Below are 20,549 nucleotides of genomic sequence, written 5' to 3'. Positions count from 1 at the left end.
GCATGGTGGGCTCTGCGGTGGCGGGTTCATTACTACTCATTCTTCACAGTCCCGGTCTGTTATGCCTTGTCCTGTTTAGTCTGTTATGCCTTGTCCTGTTGAGTTCGTGCCGGAGGAACTCTGTGTTGTTCTGTTTTGCCCCGGAGTATTGGGCGACTTTTATTTTGTAAAATAAATCTTATGGATCGTCAACACATTTGAGTTCTCCCTTCATGCCTCCTGCCTTTTTCTGGTCCGGTCTTCCCTTCCACGACACCACGCCCCGTGACAGAATGAACCAGCCAACAAATAGAACTCAGCGAACGATCCCAGCGCGACTTGGGAGAGCTGGAGAGCGCAGTTCGGCAGGCGCCTACTGAGTTGGCCTTCCCTGCCCGTTCGAACCACGGCCCCGCCCGTCGTGGCCCTTGCTGTGCCTCGAATGGGGTCCCGGGAAGAATTGACGCCTGCCTGTTCGACTCTCATGCCTGCCTGCCCGACTCCCGTGCCGATTGCCTGCTATTCCGTCTCCCCTGCGTGCCAGCCCGACTCCGACTCTGCTGCCCGTCGGGCCGACTCCGACTCCGCTGCCCGTCGGGCCGACTCCGACTCCGCTGCCTGCCAGCCCGACTCCACTCCTCCTGTTTTGCCGGTTCTGATTTTGACTCTCTCATGTCTTGTCTGTTCTGATTTTGACTCTCTCATGTCTTGTCTGTTCTGATTTTGACTCTCTCATGTCTTGTCTGTTCTGATTTTGACTCTCTTATGTCTTGTCTGTTTTGATTTTGACCCTCTCATGTCTTGCCTGTTCTGATTCCGCCTGTCCTGTCTGAATCGCCACTTCTGAACCTGAACCCCTGAGCCTGACTCTTCTGAATCTGACCCCCCTGAGTGCGACTCTTCTGAATCTGACCCCCCTGAGTGCGACTCTTCTGAATCTGACCCCCCCTGAGTGCGACTCTTCTGCATCGGCCTGTCCTGAGTGCGACTCTTCTGCATCGGCCTGTCCTGAGTGCGACTCTTCTGCATCGGCCTGACCTGAGTGCGACTCTTCTGCATCGGCCTGACCTGAGTGCGACTCTTCTGCATCGGCCTGACCTGAGTGCGACTCTTCTGCATCGGCCTGACCTGAGTGCGACTCTTCTGCATCGGCCTGTCCTGAGTGCGACTCTTCTGCATCGGCCTGTCCTGAGTGCGACTCTTCTGCATCGGCCTGTCCTGAGTGCGACTCTTCTGCATCGGCCTGTCCTGAGTGCGACTCTTCTGCATCGGCCTGTCCTGTTTATCTGTCCTGTTCTCGTCGGTTCTGCCTGTCTGTCATCCCCTGTCCAGTTGGCCACCAGACCCCCCCTGCCGAGCGCCGATTCCGATCCGCCCGACGCAGATGGCGCCTGCCTCTCCCCGTTCCTGCGTGTTCGGAGGAGGGAGCAGGGTTGCCCCAATCGCGATCGTCAACATTCCGGGGCGCGAGGTAGTAATTTTTTCTTTTTTGGGACCTCGGGAGCTGTCCCTTAAGAGGGGGGCTCTGTCACGGTCGCCATGACGACCAGTATGCCACGCCCCCGAACTCAAGCTGAAGCAGATCAGCTGATTGCTGTTCTGCTATTTAAGGCTGGATTTTGGGTTTGGCGGGTGCTGGTTCATTACTCATTATTCACAATCCCGGTATGTTATGCCTTGTCCTGTTTTAGTCTGTTATGCCTTGTCCTGTTGAGTTCGTGCCGGAGGAACTCTGTATTGTTCTGTTTTTGCCCCGGAGTATTGGGCGACTTTTATTTTATTAAATAAAACTCATGGATCGTCAACGCATTTGAGTTCTCCCTTCATGCCTCCTGCCTCCGTTCTGGTCCGGTCCACTTCCACGCCACCACGTCTCGTGACAACAACAAAACAATAAATCAACACGGGAGCTGCTGGAGTGGCTGCCATTCGCAATGGCGCAAAAAGGAATAAAGTAGTAGTAGTAGTTATTTTATTGAAAAAAAATCATTTGGCAGAGCAGAATCTTTGTAAAAAAGAAAATACCATTAATGCAATACAGTACTTTTATTTTTTGAACAAATGCTCGAGATTGTAAACTGGGTTAACTTGTCTGGTTTCAATGTATTAAAGAGTGTTTTGATTCATGAATAAACAAAGGCTTGTACTTCAAAGATTTTAACTATGACAGAGCCTTTTTTGGAACATACCCCCCCGCAAAAAAACTGTATAAAACAGTCTAGATTTCTTGAAATAAACATCTCCAATAATGCAACTGTGACGCATCATCAGTGATGTATGTATCCTGGGTTCTTTGAGTGTTTCGGGTCTTGCAACATCAGACACCCTCGCTCAGGTGACCAAGCCGAGGTTGATCAGGCCAGTAGCAGTCCACGGATCTGCCCTTTTGAGCCAAAGCCACCTGGTGGCTTTTTCTTCAACTTCACTAGCGGATTTAATGGCTTTCTTCTTGGCTGCCCCTGTCACACCCAACCATCCAAGGACTTTGCAGTATGATCGTCCGGCAAACCACTGCAGCCGACCTCTTTTGGCTCAAAGAAAACTTTCCATCCCCTGACCCTGCACTCCTCCACCAGTTCCTGGTACTTTGCGCGTTTCCTTTCACTGGCTTCCTCCATGCATTCTTCCCACGGAGCTGTGAATTCCAGCATGATCAGGTGTTTTGAAGTCTCAGAGGTGATTATCGTGTCTGGTAGGAGCGATGTTGCTGATATGTGCTGGGGGAACCTTAGTTGTTTCCCAAGGTCGACATGCAACTGCCAATCAGAAGCAATGTGGAGGAGTCCTGATGTTGTCAGTGCACAAGCCCTGGGTTTCTCTCCTGCCTTGATGAAATTAACTGCCTTGCTTGTGGCTTGATGGTGTTTGCCCCTGTTGACTGCTAGGGCAGTGCACTCAGCAACTGCTTTTAGAACCTGGTCATGGCGCCAGCGATAGAGACCATCAGCCAGGGCCTTTGTGCAGCTGCTGAGGAGGTGTTCCAAGGAGCCTCTTCCAGAACAAAGGGAGCAGAAGGAAGTCTCCCAGACCTGCTCTCCCAGGACCCCAACCAGTGTCTTCTGCCTCAGTCGTTACTCTGCCACCTCCACTTCCTTCTGAGCTCTCCACTTCCTTACGGTTCTAACTTCAACCCCGGCTGATGACACCTTGCTGTCCTTGTAATCCCTACACTGAAGAGCCTCTCTAGTACATGCCACCTTGAACTCCTCAATGAGCCTGCTGAGGGGTAGCTGGATGGTATTACTAGTCCCGTACAAAGCAGCGCTGGTAAGGCTGCGGGGAAGCCCCAGCCACTTCCGGAGAAAGCTACTGATCTTCCTTTCGAGGATCTCCATAGTTAATATCGGTATTGCATTGACTAAGAGAGGCCACAAGACTCTGGGAAGAATAGAGTGCTGGTAGATCCAGGCTTTAAATCTACCCGGCAGGCCGGACTTCTTCACCTTGGTGAGCCATGTTGCCAGTTGTTTAACAGACTCTTGGATGGCAGCAGAGTCTTTTAGAGTTGAGTCAAAGAGTTTCTCCAGGCTTCCGACTGGTTGTTGCGTAATGGTTGGGATCTTAGTCCCAGAGATCAAAAACCCGAACTTATCCACCACCTTCCCCCTCTTCAGAACCATGGATCTTGACTTTGAGGGCTTGAATTTCATTCTCGCCCATGTTATGAGTCTCTCCAAACCCTGCAGGACCCATCTGCTCCCAGGGACAGATGTTGTGGTGATGGTAAGGTCATCCATATAATGCTCTTATGGGAGGCTGGCGCACACCTGATCTGGATAGTGGCCCTCTGCATTCCACTTCTGCAGCTTTGACTACCATATTCATTGCCAAAGCAAAAAGGGTAACGAATATGGTACAACCCGTTACAGCTTCCAGCTCGGTAGCCTAGATGGTAGGGCGCCCGCTCCGAGACTGGGAGGTAGCTGGCTCAAGCCTCGGCCGAGTCATACCTAAGACATGCAACATTGGTACTCATTGCCTCCCTGCTTGGCGCTCGGCATTAAGGGTTGGAATTGGGGGGTTTGGTCACCTAATGACTAAAATGGCTGCGCCCTGTTTGGCTGCGGCTGCATCGGCTTGTTACAGTTTAACTGTACGGGTCAGGTGTATCGACATTTCGTTCTGTGTGCATGGTTACAAAGAATGACAATAAAAGTAAATTCTATTCTATTCTATTCTATTATGCCTTTCCCAAGGTGATGCCAGTCTGATGTTACTGACCCGGAAGTGAACCTAAGCCTGAAGTTGTCATAATAATCCAGGATTAGGTGCTTGATCTTGTTGGGAACGTGGTGGAGTTTTTTACTTCCGGCCTCAAATATTGTCATTTTTTCTGTTGTTTTCAGATTTTTCTTAAGAGGAGGAGCAACTAAAAGAAGTGAAAATGCACCCAATCTAAGTTGATGGATTTCCCTGCTGCGCCCGAGCACGAAGAGAATCATTAGGGCGAAATTGAAACACAATAGTGTCAGATTAGAGCGCAAATGGCTTTGTTGGCTTTTTTCCTATCAGACGAATCTGCAGTGCAATTGAGGTTGTAGTTTCGGTCTTGCGCAAAAAATGATTGCCCTCCCCACCATATGAGTGAAATGGAACACATTTCAGATCAGAAGAGGGAAGACATCTCTGCAGGCTTTGATAAGAATGTGTCCACCCAATCACCTGATCCCAAACTGAAGATGGCTTGAACCAAATGTGCTTTAGCATACCTCAAGCAGACTAAAGTTGACTTACTTGGACATAACAAGGGGTGGTATGAATGTTGGAAGAAGAGTACAGAATTCCAAGGCAAACACTTGCTCCCCACAGTACAATTTGGTGGTGGTTCCATGCTGTGGGGCTGTGTAGCAAGTGCAAGTACTGGCAACCTTGTTTAAGTTAAAGTCCGCATAGAATCCAGTCAGTAACAGTGCATACTTTCGAACAATGTCCAAGAAAATAAAAAATACTTTGTGTCGGGCTAAACATTTTAAAAAGACCCTAAAACCCCTCAAATTCTATGAAGGCTGGGGTGTCCAAATGTTGAAAATGTGCGAGGGCCAAATATTCAGCTTGGCATTCTCGTGAAAAAGTGCCATTAAAACAGTGCCCAGTCCCATTGAAACAGCTTCCAGTTGCTTCACCTTTTCACAGCGTTTGTTTCCACTTATCTTTTTGTAATCAGCATGTTTTGTCTGACAATGCCTTTTTAAATCATAATGTTTGAAAACAGACATAGATTTTGGTGAAACATACTACAATTGCTACTTGTCATGTATGCGGCGGCCCTTATAGTCGACTTTCCCTTTTTATTTAGGGCTAGGTGGCCAAAGGGCTACTGCCACCATCTGTGAAATGGTGATATACAGTGCATCCGGAAAGTATTCACAGCGCTTCACTTTTTCCACATTTTGTTATGTTACAGCCTGATTCCAAATTGTATTAATTTAATCTCTTATCTCAAAATTCTACACAAGATACTCCATTATGACAATGTGAAAAAGTTTTTTTCTTACTTTTTTTGAATTTATTAAAAATAGAAAACTAAGAAATCACATTTACATAAGTATTCAAAGCCTTTGCCATGAAGCTCAAAATTGAGCTCAGGTCCATCTTTTTTTCACTGATCACCCTTGAGATCTTTCTACAGCTTAATTGGAGTCCACCTGCAGTAAATTCAGTTGATTGGACATGATTTGGAAAGGCACACACCTGTCTATATAAGGTCCCACAGGTGAGTGTGCATGTCAGAGCACAAACACCAAGCATGAAGTCAAAAGAACTGTCTGTAGACCTGCGAGACAGGATTGTCTTGAGGCACAAATCTGGGGAAGGATACAGAAAAATCTTTGCTGCTTTGAAGGTCCCAATGGGCACAGCGGCCTCCATTATTCGTAAATGGAAGACATTTGGAAGCACCAGGACTCTTCCTAGAGCTGGCCAGCCTTCTAAACTGAGCGATCGGGGAAGAAGGGCCTTAGTCAGGGAGGTGACCAAGAACTTGGTTGGGAATCCTTTTGCACGGATTACTGCATCAATCCGGCGTGGCATGGAGGCAATCAGCCTGTGGCATTGCTGAGGTGTTATTGATGCCCAGGATGCTTCGATAGCGGCCTTCAGCTCATTTGCATTTGTAGGTCTGGTGTCTTTTATCTTCTTCTTAACTATACCCCACACATTCTCGATGGGGTTCAGGTCAGGGGAATTAGCAGGCCAATCAAGGACAGTGATGCCATGGTCAGTGCACCAGTTACTGGTGGTTTTGGCACTGTGGGCAGGTGCCAGTTCATGCTGGAAAATGAAATCCTCATCTCCATAGAGCTTTTCAGCAGATGGAAGCATGTAGTGCTCTAAAATCTCTTGGTACACAGTTGCATTTACTCTGGACTTGATGAAACACAGTGGACCAACACCAGCAGCTGACATGGCTCCCCAAACCATTGCTGACTGTGGGAACTTCACACTGGATTTCAAGCAACTTGGATTTTGCTCCTCTCTAGCCTTTCTCCAGACTCTGGCGCCTTGACTTCCAAATGAAATGCAAAACTTGCTTTCGTCTGAAAAGAGGACTTTGGACCACTCTGCAACTGTCCAGTGCTTCTTCTCCATAGCCCAAGTCAGACGCTTCTTCCGTTGTCTTGAGTTCAGAAGTGGCTTGACCATGGGAATACGGCTATTGTAGCCCATTTCCCGGACACGTCTGTGAACTGTAGCTTTTGATACCTGGACTCCAGCTTCAGCCCACTGTCTTTGAAGCTCCCCCAAATTCTGGAAGCGGCTCTTCTTCACAATTTTGTTAAGGCTGCGGTCATCTCTCTTGGTTGTGCAGCGTTTCCGGCCACATTTTTCCCTTCCAACAGACTTTTTGTGGATATGCTTTGAAACTGCACTCTGTGAACAGACTGCTCTTTGAGGAATTTCTTTTTACTGAACCAAGCTGAGTGTTTTTAAGGCTCAGGAAACCCTCGCAAGGTGTTTCGAGTTAATTAGATGATTCAGGTGATTAGTTGAATAGCCTACTTGTATACTTTTTCATGATATTGTAATATTTTGAGATAGGATTTTTGAGTTTTCTTAAGCTGTAAGCCAAATTCAGCAATATTAAAATAATAAAAGGCTTGAAATAGTTCAGTTGATGTGTAATGAATCCAGAATGTATGACATTTTTGTTTTTTTAATTGCATTACAGAGAATAAAGAACTTTATCACAATATTCTAATTTTCTGAGACAGTCCTGTATATATATATATATATATATATATAAGTATATATGTATATATATATGTGTGTGTGTATATATATATATATGTATATATATATATATATATATATATATATATATATGTATGTATATACACACACATTCTCAAGCTATTTGTTTAGTTTCTTCCACTAAAACATTTAGCGTTGTTACTTCTGTTTGGCACGCTCACTTTTTGTGCTCGCTGCGTCGCGTATCTGTTTTACAGGGGCCTCCAGGTACAAGGTGGCGTTTATGCACGCGTGCCATTTGTATGCGCCGGCGGCGTGCGGCAAACGAGTCGAAACGACTGCCGTGCTCTCCCTTCGGCCACATCCCATAACGACTTCTCCAGAAAGTGGCCTCATTATGAATGGCAGCCTGGCATTTTCCAAATGACAGACTCAGTGAAATGTCAACTTTTGTTTGGTTTTGATTTCACAGACTTGGCGGTAGATGACGTTTCTCCTTAATTGGACTTATCTTTAGGAGTTGTCTCGACATCGTATGAAGAAAGCCGTCTCATTATCGTCTGGCACTGACTGAAATAAAAGGCCACAGGCAGTACACAACATTAACATTTCATACTACTTAGCTAACTCGCTACCTAGCTTATTGTGCATTGGTTTCTGCATTCCGAATGGCTAAACAGTTGCACCGCACCTTTTCAGCCTGTGTCTAGCTGTGCATCAATAACGTTACGTTCCAAGTTGTACACGAATGTAGAATAGCTTGACCTAAATTATTTATGTGCAAATCATTTTCAATATTAATTTCATCTAAAAGCCATCATATCAACAAAACACTCTGGACCCACAAAAGCACCTAAAGGCAGAGAAAGATCCATTCGACATGCCACAAACTTGGACTTCTCATGCTGAAAAAAGGTGAAAGCGTTTTACGCGAACATATATTTTTCCCAAAATATCATTTGAAGTAAAAATTGGATTCATGGTAGTACAATATATCAGCAAGATTGCTTTGTTTGGAATAATAATTGGCTAGTATGCAGCAGTTATTTCTAGGGGAGAAAACGTTTTTAAATTACAGTATTTTTATTTCTTAAACAAATGTTTGAACCTGAAACTAGGGTTTGTACTTTGGTTCTGTCCTCAAACAGTTGTAATGGGAATATTTGCATTTATTTTTAATACTGTTAACGTTCGAATTGTAGTTATTTAATAAAAATGAAACAATTTAGTGCCAAAAAGTTTGTGCTGTGTTAAATAACCCAAATGGGTTCAATTACCCTGTCACGATTGCTGATTGGAATTACCTGTGCCCACTCGTTTGGCGCCGCGTCCTGATTGGCTCCCTGTCACTATTTGAACCCAGTCCTGTCAATCCCCTTTTGTCAGTCCGTCTGCGAATCTCCGTGTATATTGGGCAAACCTTTTTCGACCCTGACTCACGCCTGTCCCGTTTTGGTCTTGTTTGTCTCCGGCTAGATCCCGTTTTGATCCCGATCACGTCTGCTCTCCCGTCTTGGCTTACGACTCGTTTCCGACCCCAACCACGTTTTTGCTCTCCTGTCCCGGCTACCGACCTGTTTTTTCCGACCCCGACACCGCCATCGCTCGCCACGGAAGATCCACTTCCGTGTTCGGGTCACAAGCCGAGTACGAGAGCGAACACCGGATCGTGGGCGCACCCCTTCCTCGTTCCTTCAATAAAACTTGTGGTAAACGTTACGTGAGTGGGTCCTGTTTCTGTTCTGGTCCTAACATACCATAAAATCATGGCATTTACTGGTAAAAAGTATTGGTTTCAAATCAGTATCAATTAATCGAATCGAATTGATACTAAAATTCCTCGTATCGCCCACCCCTAGTTGTGGGGTGTGCATTTTGTTTCTCCTTTTAGTATACAATGGATGGTTTTTAAAACTTTGAGTTTATGTATGAAAAGTAATGTGGAAATACATTTGAATCGAGTAGAATTGTAATTACTTTATTCTGTTTTATATTCCCAAATACATTACTTGAATGCAACACAATGGTAATTCCTACATGAAAAATAATTTATTCTTCAAATATAGTGAGGCACAGCCGATCCGTTGCTAGCGCTCAGCCCCACGGTGCAGAGGTCCAGGGTTTAATTCCAGCTACTTCCAGCTACTTCGAATTTGCACGTTCTCCCTGTGCTTGAATGGGTTTCCTCCTGGTAGTCCGATTTCCTGCCACATTCAAAATTGGACGGACTAAATGGTCCCTAGGCAGGGTTGGATAGGGTTGGATAGGGTTACTTTAACTGGATTACTTTAAATTACTTTTGGATTACTCCAATACCAAATATGCTAATAAAAGACAAAAGAAACTAAATATGAATAAAATTATGACTCACAACACGTGGTAAGCTTTCTCTCCTGGCTTTGATCTCTTTGATCTCCGGCAAAACTAACATAAAATGCGACAGAAACAAAATGAAAATACATCCAAACAGCTTGCCAACATCATTTTTGCTGTTCCATGTATTCCGTTACTCCCCAAGCCTGCCCAAAATTTAGTAATATTATTCATATTTAGTTTATTTTGTTTTTAATTAGGATATTTGGTATTGGAGTAATCCAAAAGTAATTGAAAGTAATCCAGTTAAAGTAACCCTACCCAACCCTGTCCCTAGGTGTGAATGAGCGAGTGAGTTGAATGTGACTAGGTGGCAACCAGCTCAGGGTGTCATACCTGAAGATAGCTGGGATGGACAACAGCACCACCCGCTACCCTTGTGAGAATAAGCGGTGCAGAAAATGGATGGATGAATGGATAGATCTTAAAATATAGATTTTTAAAATTGTTTACCCCCCTTTTCATAGAGATTCTTTTTCAAGACCAGCAAAAAGCAGCCATAATAGCAAGCTGGACAAAGCGCTGGTTGGAGATATTAAGTGGCGAGTCAAGGCATATTATTAGGGTTTAATAGCCTTTCTTTGGGGGAGTGAAGCGTTCATGTAATGTTCGGCAAATGAAAGGAGCAAAAAACCCGATAACGTTTGTCCAATGTAGCATTGTGCGCCGGCGCAAAGGCATGTCTTGTTCAATTAGCTCTTGATTAGTTTGTTGAGCTGTAAAGTATGCCAGCACAGAAGAATGCAGCACGAAAACCAATAGGACAGAGTTATAATCTTCGGTTTTTTATAAGGGAGGCTCAAAGGCAACTGGATTGAAAATCCCATCAGTCACCCGCTGTTCAAAGTGTTGATGTTAACATAATGAACAAGTGTTTTGTTTTGTTTTTGCACACAGCTTTTCAAGATTTCAAAGCGACTTTTTCATTTTGTTTAAACCTTTGTTTAATACCTTTACAGCTCGGTGGTCTTGGGGTTGGGCGCCCACCCCAGGACTGGGAGGTCTCCGGTTCAAGCCTTGGCTGAGTCATACCTAATACTTACAACATTTATATCCATATATATATATATATATATCAATCCATCCATTATCGGCACCGCTTATCCTCAGTAGGGTTGCGGGGGGGGCCGGTGCCCATCCCAGCTATGTTCGGGCAGTGGGCAGAGGACACCCCAAACTGGTAGCCAGCCAGTCGCAGGGCACACAGAGACAGATAACTCACTCGCTCATTCCCCCCTAGGAACAATTTGGACCGGCCGATTAACTTAACATGCATGTTTTTGGAATGTGGGAGGAAACCGGAGTGCCCGGAGGAAACCCACGCAAGCACATACAAACTCCGCACAGGAAGTCTGGAGCTGGATTTGAAACCAAGCAGGAGGTTCCCATGACTTGAACTGTGCCGCACATGCACTAACCACTGCGCCCATATATTCTTGATTTTGTATTCAATTATATTGTGTGGCTCTCAAAATAAAAAAACAATTGCTTTCATGGCTCTTTCAGTCATTAAGGTTTCCGACCACTGGCATAGATGCAGCCCGGGGCTCAGCTAACAACCAATCTCGTTGTTTTGTTTTTTTAAGCCAGTATTAATCATTATCTTAAGATTGAAAGTATATGATGTTATCAGTCACAAAATAGACGCACCCAAAACATATCAAAGCAGGCATATATTGCTTCTCTTGTAATATTGATATGCAGCACCGCCTATATTTAAGATTGTATGATTTCTTCATTTATAAGAATAGATTTAATATATTGTTCTCTTTAGGGAAATTTACTTCCACCAACGGAAAAAAAAAGTTATTACATTACATTACCCACAAAAAAATGAAACAAAAAAAACAGATGCCCACCCCACTCTCCCTGCAGAAAGACAAACATACATGACAGCAGGACAATGGGGACAGACCGATTGGATGGGTCAGAGGGGCCTGTTGTTTAAAAGGGTAATGGCAGAGGGGATGAAGCTTTTCCTGAGGCGAGTCCTCTTAAATCCTATTGTTCTGTATCTGCGTCCTGATGGTAGCAAGATAACCTATTGGTGTAGTGGGTGAGTGATATCCTGGACTATTGTGTTTGCCAGTCGGATTATGAACCTGTTATTTAAATCTGAGAGGTTGTATGCAGGTTGGCCGATGTTTTTAGCTGCTCTGCAAGTGACACGTGTAAGTTTGGTCCAGTTTGCAACAGAACATGTGGAGTAGAACAGGAGTATAGGTTGAACAATGGTTTGGTACAGTAGTAACAGGAGGTGAGGTGCAACATATACTCCTCCGAGTTTACACAGGTCTAATACTTTCAGTCATTTATTACTTCCTTATTTATTTTGTTGTAATTATGTAACATCATAATTTGTCACGTCTGGCGCGGTTACCACGGCGCCCAGTTGGCCCCGCCCATCAACACCGGCTGAGACGTATTTGACTGATTGCTTCTTAGAGTACTTAAACGCGTTCCTTTGACCTGTGCTTTGCTGGAGCGTTTGTTATACTTGTTAAACTTCTGTGAAACGTCTGTGAGACTTATGTTAAATCCTGTTAAATGCCTAGTTCTGTGAATCTGCCCGTATTTGATCCTGTTTTGCTTTTGGTCTGATCTGTTTGTTTTTGGACATTCTTTTCTTTTGAGTGGATTTCTAATCCACTCCTGCAACCATCGATTTCCGGATCGGTTGTGCACCACCCTCCTCTTCCCCCCAAACATTGTGAATACGTCTACGCGAATGGGTCCTTATTTCCTGTTTCCCGCTCCGCTTCGTGACGAATTTATTCATTTATTCACGTATTCGGTCCTGATTATTCAGCCATTCCATTCATTCAAATTACTTTATTTTTTTAGCCAGAAGTGGTCCTGAGCACCTTAATATTATTACTTGTTAGAACAGTTTTAGATAAAGGCTTGTTATGGAGTGAAAGTTTCTACTGCAATTCCTTAAATTTCGTTTTGTCTTCGTTTCAGTTTCCAGACTACCTTTTTAATATGAGAATAATGGCAAGTAATTTTTCACTTTCACTTAAAAAAATACAGGTGGAACAGTGTGCTGGACTCTGTATTCATTATCATCTCCAGACTCATTGCAGCATCCCCAAAATTGAAATATGTTAAAAAAAGATATTGTTTGCATGCATTACAATCAAACCGTCACGGCTCGATCTACTGAGCTCAATCACTGCAGGATGATGGAATTTGTGCTCTTTGCTCCCTCCCGGTTCAAAGATCACATCTCGCCGGAAAGACGGTGATGAGTTTGCGCAAACGTTTGAGATAAGACGTACCAAAGATATAAATACGATTTGTTGCCCTGCAGAGGTATTGGCACCCTTGCTTGCAAGAAAAAGTAATGAGCTTATCTTTTCCAAGGCCACACATAATTCTGGTGGGTGTAGTTGAAAAAAAAAATGTTTTCCTTGAGGCTTTCACACAGATGACCCAGCTCACTTTAGTATTATGCCATCAAGGCGGGTTTTTTTGTGCATGTCCTCTTTGAGCCATGTTATTTCACTGTTGTCTCCGACTCCATTAGGTCGAGGTCGGCGATACCGGGAATTTTGCCATTGATCAGATCCAAGTAAATACATGGTAGTATTGATTGATACCAATCCAATACCGATAATTTTTGCTTGAATAATTAAACCCTCCACCTTTGAGTTATATCATAATTATAATAAACAGGATTTTAGGCACCAAAATGTTTATTTTTTTTTTATAAAATAACTACATTGCCAACTTCAACAGTTGCAGCTGGTTCAGAATGCGGCAGCTAGACTTTTGACTAAGACCAAAAAGTATACAGGAGTAAGTTTGAGCATATTACTCCTGTATTGTCTAACTTGCACTGGCTCCCAGTCCACTTAAAGATGTGACTTTAAGGTTCTCTTTTTAACATATAAATGTTTGCATGGGCTTGGAGTTGGACCCTCTTATCTCTCTGATTTGATTTCCCCCTATGTTCCTGCACGGAGTCTGCGCTCGGAAAATGCCGGTCTACTTGTGACTCCGAGAGCCAAGAAGTCTGCAGGCTCGCGAGCATTCTCCATCCGGGCCCCAATGTTATGGAGCGCCCTCCCTCCGGTAATAAGATATGCAACCTCAACGGAAGTTTTTAAATCGAGGCTTAAGACACACTTCTATTCCAAAGCTTATGATTGATGCCCACCTCATATTCTGTATTGTCCTGTCTTTTTCCGACTGCCTGCCTGGCTGATATGAAGGAGAAGGACGATTTGAGATGAGTCAGCGGACCAGCATCTGACCTGAAGCATGTTAACCCCTGCATTTACAAGCTGGCAGAGATGGGAAGCTGCGTCGTGGCCGTCATAGACTTTCTGGACTAGTTTACAGGCTGAGGGCGTCGTTGGTGTCATGCTTTTTCCGGACATCTTCAACATCTTACCTAATGCTTACTATTCTGTGTACAGTAAAGCTAATTGTAATTCGCCCTGGTCAATCCTGGAAGGGGGACTACCACGTGTGAGGTCCTTTCTCAAGGTTTCTCTTTTTTCCTCACACTGAGGTTTTTGAGTTGTTCCTTGCCCGCATGTGGGTTTAGGATCAGGTAATTGTGCAATTTTGTAATTGGAATCCTCTGCAGTCCTTAGAGACATTTTTGTGATTAAGGGCTATATAAATAAATGTGACTTGACTTGAACAGTATAAAAAATAAATATTATTATTACAATTTTTTCAAAACAGAAGCCAAGAGAGTCAAACCAAAAAAAGCAGCAATATTGTGAAAATAAAGTCAGTCATGCAAATTGATCTGTTGCTGTAGTGAAAACTCATTTACAGGGTTTTGTTCAGAACATTAAGATGTTCACATTTTTGTTGCAGGCCCTTACTCTCTGTAGGGTGAGCTTTTTTATAATATTGTGTAAATTTGTTGTTGTGCTACAGTAGCAGACCACATTACTACACAAATCAAAGTCAAAGTCAATTTTAATTGTCAATTTCTCAAATGTACTCAGCATACAAGAAACCAAAATTTCCTTTACCACTTTTATTTGGGGTAGCAAGCACCTACCCAAAAACCGACTGGAAAGAAATTGGCGCTGCTGTACTTGCCCAAGACACACAAGATGAAGTAGTGCCCTGATGACCCTGGCGGTTAAGGGATCCATGAGAAAATAACACTGCATCACTGTCACTATTTACCAATTAAGTTGCTGTTCTTTTAGGGTTTATCTGTTTTTTGTAACGTAGAAGATTTTAATAAAAAGAGAGTCCTCAGGAGAGAACTTTGTGAAGAAGTAGGATTTTTACGTCTTGAGAGTTTTGTACACTTGTTTCCTGCTTTCCTTGCAAGCACAAATTCCATTGACATCTTCTTTCCTTATTTTGAGTGTCTATTAAACCATGAATTTGGCCAGTACTGCACAAACCACTTTTCTAAAATGTATTTTTTCATGAAAAACAAGTTCTAAAAGGATACAAATAAAATAAATCAATCAGTTATAAAACAAAAAAGAACAATTTAACAAAAAATAAAGAAACTACATATGTGAGGAGAAAATGTAATTACTACCATTTAGATTCATTGTGTGTGTTTACAATTTTGACGTTCTAAACCTGAACTCTTCTGAATATGGATTCTTAAAAAGATAGTTCTTGAAAAATTACATTGAATCTGAAGATCAGACTCCTGTAACGTTTGACGACACGGCAGGTAAAAAATTGGGCGACAATGTGTTTTATAACCAAGGTCAAGCAGATAAACCATGTTTAACACACTTGGCTCAAAGCCGGAAACTCACGTAAAGTCACATGCAAGGTAAATCCACTGTCCTTTAAGGGGCTGCTTCCTCCATGTTTGAACATTTCTCGATTACATGGAAAAATAAAAATGCTGTTCATTAATCGAATCAGTTAATTTGTTGAAAATTAGTTTGTGTTGCATGTTGTCATTGCAGTAAGTTGTCATTGTCTTTTGAATGAGAAGAATGCGCCATCTATAATATCTGTAATAACAGATACTTGTCCTCATTTAAAGGAAACCCTTTCTCATTTTAGTAGTTAAAAAAAGTTAAAATATACATACAGTGCCATGAAAATGTATGTCACCCCCTGTCTGATCTCTGTTTTTTTTTTTGCATATTTATCACTCACAAATGTTTTAGATCATCAAACCAATTTTAGTATCACACAAGACAACCCCAGGAAACTAAAAATTAAATTTTTAAATGCACAAAAAAATAAAAACCTTTGTGTCCCTTTGTTTGGCCCACTCTTCTTTATATTTCAAATCTATCATATTGAAGGGTTATCCAAAGCATCTCAATTGGATTCAAATCTGGACTTTGACTTGACTCCAACACAGTGGATCAGGAGGTAGAGCGCTCGTATTGGGATCAAGAGATCGCAGTTCGAATCCCGGCTCCTCCGTGTTACATGACAAAGTGTCCTTGGGTAAGACACTGAACCCCTCATGCCCCCAATAAGCAGGTTAGCGCCCTACATGGCTGCACAGCCGCTATTGGGAAATATGAAGCACACTGTAAAGCGCTTTGGGAAGTCTTGACTTGAAAAGCGCTATATAAATGCAGATCATTTCATTTCATTTCATATTTATATCATTTATATATTTATATTCAATATATATTTTTTTGCCATTCAGAGGTGGACTTGCTCGTGTGTTTTTGATCATTGTACTGCTGCATGATCCAAGAGCGTTTGAGTTTAAGGGCATGAACTGGTGGCCGGACGTTCTCCTATAGGGTCTTCTGGTAAACTCCGGAATTCCTTATTTATTCAACCACATAAGATTGCCCTGGTCCTGAGGCAGCAAAACAGCCCCCAGACCATCACACTGCCACCACCATGCTTTTCTGTTGGCATCATCTTCTTTTTGTCAAATGCTGTGCCAGATGTAACGGGCTGCACACCTTTTAAATAGTTTTGAAGTCTGTTTCTCCAAAAGTCTTAAGGATGGCAAATGTGAGTCAACTCAGTTCCTTGGATTTTTGAGTTTTTTTTTTTTTTTTATGGCCGTCATAATTTTAGTTGGTCGACCACTCCTGGGAAGGTTTGCCACTGTTGTTCTCTCCTTTTGTGAATAATGGCTCTGAGAGTGGTTTGCTGGAGCCCGAGAGTATTGGAATTGGCTTCGTGATTTTTCCTGGACTGATAGATTTCCATCACTTTTTTCAATTTTCTTCTGGAACTTAGTTGTGGCCTCAGGATTTAAACTCAGCTTTCCTTTGGTTAGTCAGAGTGTGCTGCTCTTGGTATATGTGCAAATTTACTTAAGCAGTGCGCTAGACATCTATGGCTCATCAAAACTTTGAAGACGGTGCAATATATTTGCACATATAATGAGGGCAGCACAGTGAAATGACGGATGCTTCGTATGGTAAAATATTTGTGCAGGTGTCTCTGATTTGAAACAGGCAGTTGGACTGACTTAAATTCCTGATTCTCTTAAAGGAGCAGTGCAATAAAACATACAACACACTCACAGAACACCACAGAACTAAAAAACAACAAAAGCACACACAGGTTACTTTGTGATTTAACAAGGGGGGGAAATTAGTTTTTTACATTGGGCCAGGTAGGCCTATTTTTTGTGGCTTAATACATGGAATCATAATTTCAAAACTTTGTATTTCAAGTTCAGGAGGGGGGCAAATCATTTTTCATGGCACAATATATATATATATATATATATATATATATATATATATATATATATATATATATCCTCAGTGGATGTTCCACTATTTTGGGATTTAATCCCTCGGAACTTACTCAAAATATTGCCCGGCAATGTCAGAAGACCTCTCGGGAAAGTCAGCAAAGCCTATTTAGACTTGAAATTATAAAGTCCTGCGAGGCTCCGTGTGAGCCTTCTGGAATTACTGATATGTTTGGGGAAGCATTTTTTAGATGAAGCCGATCTCACAAACACAAGTGTGCACACACGCAAACATGCACCGACAGATTTACACGCACAAATATGCACGCTCACATGTGGCCGTATTTTCCAAAGCGCTCCAGAGTTGATTGAAGTCACAACTGCCGTCTAATGCTTCAGGTACACACCAACACGTGCTTACTTAAAGCATACTATTTCATTTTTCATGGTCGTCCGCTTGAAGTGCATTATTAAACACCCGGGGAAATTGAAACGCCAGGAGCAAATTAGGTGTCACGTGGCAGACTCACATCACATCCCCTGGCGCCCTCCTACCTCTTAAATCGAGGCGATAATATTGCACTCGTTCCTTGGTTTATCAGTGGTCCTATCCACACCCTTGACTTGGGCAATTGGAGAATGCCAATGACGCTCATTAGCATTCGTCTTGCTAGCGGTCACGCTACAACGCGTGACAAATCAAAGACAGCTTTCGGTGGATTGGTGTCAAAAGTGTGCTTGACAAGTCTCAGGGCTATGTGAATAAATACATGTAAACGTCGACTAATCCCGATTTTCAATTTCTCTGAGGATTAAAAGATGGTCCTTCGTGCTCAAGGATGCAGACGGGCCGAGAATTATTAGCATATCCACAGCTTCGACGACGCTTTAGACTGACGACGCTTTAGACAGTGGTGTTTTTTAAAAGCCATGTGTGCCTTCAAATGAAATGTTCTGATCAAAAATAATGTCAATTTGTATTTGTAGTGGTGTTCCATTTTTGGGGGAACTTGCTGCCTATTTTGATGCTCTTTAAATAGCATTCCCTATTCTGCAGACTTGTGGTGGGTCCATTTGCATACAGCATTGTTTCAATCTTCGGAGCAAAGCTAAGCAAAGATTGGTTGGATGGATGGCTGGATGGATAGATGAATGGATGGGCGGATGGATAAATCAACCCAACGATCAATGGATCAAACTATCAATGGATAGATCAATAAATCAGTCGTTGATGGGTAGGTGGATTAAATCCTTCGAGGGATGGATAAATTAATCAATTATTGGATGAATAAATTAATGTATTTTCCGGACTAAAAATTGTTCCGGAATATAAGTCACACCAGCCAACACATCTATAAATAAATAGGAAAATCTATATATGAGTCATTTTGGGGGAAATTAATTTGAAAAAATCCAACACCAAAAACATAGATTACATCTTGAAAGGCTATTTAAGATAAAATGGAGAATAGGCTGAATATTTTTGTACGGTATACGAACATTACATGATTGACATGCCTTTTGATTTTGGTATCGAGGTAATATATTAACAGTTATTCTCTACTGTAGTATAAAGAATATGCTCATCAAACTCACCTTAAATTCAAATCACTCAAATCGATGTCACGGTAGACAATCCACTGTTTATTTCCACCTTTCGCTCCTACGTCGCTTACATCAGACTCATCGTCACCTCCACTTTTTGCCCGTTTCTTATAAGTCTATTGCTAACTCTGAACATTCTGCTTTTCACATATTTCACTATTTGCAGCTTGTAATCTGAAGAATATGATTTTCTTTTCGGTGCCATTTGTTCAGTCTTCTCAGTTGTTTTTATAAATGACCGGTGGTGAAAATATCCCCCAACGTGTAAATTTTAAAATAACGGCAACGGATGGATGGGTGGATTTATGGATGGGAGGATGGATGGATGGATGGATAGAAGGATGGATGGATGAATGGATGGATGGGTGGATGGATGGATGAATAGATACATGTATCCATGTATCCATGTACTGAATACATGTATACACGGATACATGTATACATGGATGTATAGAACAAGATATAGTTAAATGCAGAGATGATCGACCCTTATTAGTCCACTCAAGGTATCGATCAGTGTACCAAAAATGTTCCTACGAAAGTTTTTAGTCTTCTCAGTTCAGAAGGTCTTGAAAAGAGCGCTCAAAAAAAGCTCGAATCACAACTTGATGGCAGATTTAACCTTTACACGTATGGCTAACTGCGGTGAGCTTGACATTAAATGTAGTTGATGTTTCTGCCACAAACGCGGAATTGAAAGCGTGCACGTCCACACCAAGCAATTACAAGAAGCTCCCACGTCGGCACAGCAATTAACGGGACTCCCCGAGATTAAAATCAGCGCAAATGTTAATCCCCGCCAGTGAAGATGTCGAAATAAAAATGTCAGGAGTGATTGCGTTCTGCGCTTTAATTAGCAAATAAGCCGTCAAGGGCGAGATTCAATTAAACCATATTCCGAGAAAACGGCAACAAAAGCAGCGCTGGGAAGGTTAATTAACGGAATTCAATCAACAGCAAGGCGCCACTTAGTAAAATCTGCAGTGGTTACAGTGAATATTTTGCGGCTTGTTTGCTTTACTCAAAAAGGCGCGCTTGGCAACAAATTTCAAAAACCTCCAAGTCGTGACGTGGGAACCTTTTCGACCCAAATAAAAAAGGAAAAAAAAAACACATTCCAACCGCTCACCCAATCAAATTGCTCTGGTGCGTTGCAAGAGTTTTTTTTACCGTTTTCAGTTGGTTCTGTCGGTATTCATCCTAAAGTTTCTCAACAGAAAACATACATTGTTAAATGAGGTTCCAAATAATTGATTCTTTAGAGATATACAGCCAAAGTCTGTTGTTGTGACATCTTGACAGAAAACTGTAGGTAAAACTGTTCCTTAGATATACTGGACTGAACCTCAGGGTAATATTGTATTGTCCCGGCTTTGCACGTATTCTATTCGCTTTGTATGTACCGACACGGTAATTAATTGCACAGCTGTATTTTATATTCGAGCCAGATGTCCTCATTAAAGGGCCATATATGGCTCCCGAGCCATAGGTTCCTGACCCCTGCTCTAAGTCGACTACCAGACAAGCACCAAACTAGTGTCTGAAACTCATGACATAAAGTTACCGGACACCAGGGCATACAACTCTGAAAAGTTGCCTCCCCAGCCATAAAGTTGCCTGCCCCATTTTTCACAACTTGAAACACAAAAAGACGACTAATCGAAAAAAAAACCATTGTTGCAAAGAATTAAGGGTTGATAAAATTAAGTTTATCATAAATCTACTTATAACATTCATTGCATGTATATGACATCACTGTTTTCCATCT

Source organism: Urocampus carinirostris, chromosome 17 (genome assembly GCF_059441175.1).
Source record: "Urocampus carinirostris isolate Australia breed hairy pipefish chromosome 17, RoL_Ucar_1.0, whole genome shotgun sequence".
Taxonomy (NCBI): Eukaryota; Metazoa; Chordata; class Actinopteri; order Syngnathiformes; family Syngnathidae; genus Urocampus; species Urocampus carinirostris.
This window is presented reverse-complemented; position numbering follows the sequence as displayed.